A 1,880-nucleotide genomic window follows, 5' to 3' on the forward strand; every position below is an offset into this window, starting at 1 on the left:
GAAGGGGCCTCCAAGAGGGCTGTCTGTGGGAGAAATTTGATGCTGGAGACAAACAAACCAGTAAATTCGCCTTTGACGTAATTTGCCGCATTTCGTACCCCCCTTTTTTCAGGAGTCTCGCCTCCAAGGTATCCTCGTTTGGGCTGGTGGGATTAAAGGGGTTCTCTTCCATCTCTACGGGCACATTTTCCAACTCTGTGGGATTTAAAAAATATCTTATTAAGGGAGTCCTAAGAGGCATAAGTGTGTGTGGGGGGGGGGGGCAGGGAGGTGTTCATGACTCACTGAGAATTAAAATGTGAGATTTTCCTGAGGTGCTCCAAGCCAGAAGGGGGTGGGTAGGGAGTGCATCCCTATTGGCCCGGTTAGTTGGAAGTGTTCCAGGGAGGAGAAGCAGGAAAGCTCAAGGGCAGCCCCATCGTGGGTTCCCACGCAAGAAGGGGCTCCAGGAGCTGGGGACACACGGAGCCTGCAGTGTGTGTGCGGGCAGCCGGGGCCTTCAGCCTGCTCCCTCCCACCAGCCCCTTGGGAGCTGACGCGGGGTCAGGCCGCTAGACCAGGCACTCCGTCAGGGGAAGGTTTCAATGAAAGCAGAGCAGGCGGAGAGCAAGTGAGTGAGTGCGAGGGAGGGAGGGAGGGAGGGTGCAGGGCAGTGGAGAAACAGAAGAGGCGCTTCTAATTGAGCTGCGGAGGGCCGCCCCTCCCCTCCTCCTCCTCCGGAGGGTCTCCTGGTGCGAACACATGCCTGGACCTCCAGCTCCCAGGCACTCTCCTGCTACAGGTTCTATCCAGGCTCTGAACTGGGCGAGCAGGTTGGGGCTTCGGGGAACAGGCCTGGAGCCTGGCCACTCTTTTCAGGGCCTCCTCCTCACCTTCAACCATGGCCCAGGCCTAGGGCAAAAGGCCAGGCACCCCATGGTGAGGTTCTTACTGGTGTCTGGAGGGTCCCGGGATCCCAATATTGGGGGGGAGGGGGTCGTTTGTAACACATGCGTAGGATCTAAGTCATAAAGCTCTGCAGGGCCCGATGGCTCTCTTCAGAGGCGGTTCTCAAGTTGATGACACTGGTCATTGGGATAAATGGGAGTTGGGTGATTTCAGATCATGTATTTTTACTTTACAGTGTGAGCCAGCCTGTTAATGTTAACCATTTACACACACACACACACACACACACACACACACACACACACAGTCTTCTTGGTCACTTTGTAAAAGAACTCAGGGCTCACCCAGGGGCCCTTAAAACAGCCAGTAGCCCACCCTCCCAAGCACAGGGCATCCCTGTCCCAGGAATTTGCTAGAGAGAAACTGAAGGTAGCTGCCTTCCATGGGGGAAGCCTTTGAAGAGTTATTGGGCCTTTGGGGTAGGAGGGCCCCAAAGGCCAGCCCCACGTGGTAGCAGCAAGCAGCTGGCTCTGGGAATTTCTGGTCTGGGCTGGATTAGTGTCAGGCTCTGAGATCCCCAACCCCAGGGACAGTGGGTGAACTGCCACTGCCACTGCCACTGGGGGGCCCGCTGGGTAGATAGATGGGTGTCAGCCGAATCAGCATAAAGGCAGTCAGCCGAATCAGCATAAAGGCAGTCGCTGGGGGGGGGGGTCCTGTCTTGCACTCCACCTGGTCCCACCTTAAGAGCCCTCAGGCCCAGGTGTTTGGGCCGAAGCTCCAGCAGGTAAACCCGGCCGCCATGTCCTGCCCAGGCTGCTAATGTAGCATGGGCCTCCAGCTCAGATTTTACCCGCTGGGGTAGTGCCGGGACTAACCGCAGGGATGGGGGGGCGGAGAAGCATCAACTACTGGGCCACCGGCCCAGCGGCCCAGCCTCCAGCCCCAGGCATTTTGGATCAAGGCTTCCTCCCTCACTCCCGTGGGACCCC

This window comes from Myotis lucifugus, unplaced genomic scaffold (genome assembly GCF_000147115.1).
Source record: "Myotis lucifugus unplaced genomic scaffold, Myoluc2.0 scaffold_76, whole genome shotgun sequence".
NCBI lineage: Eukaryota > Metazoa > Chordata > Mammalia > Chiroptera > Vespertilionidae > Myotis > Myotis lucifugus.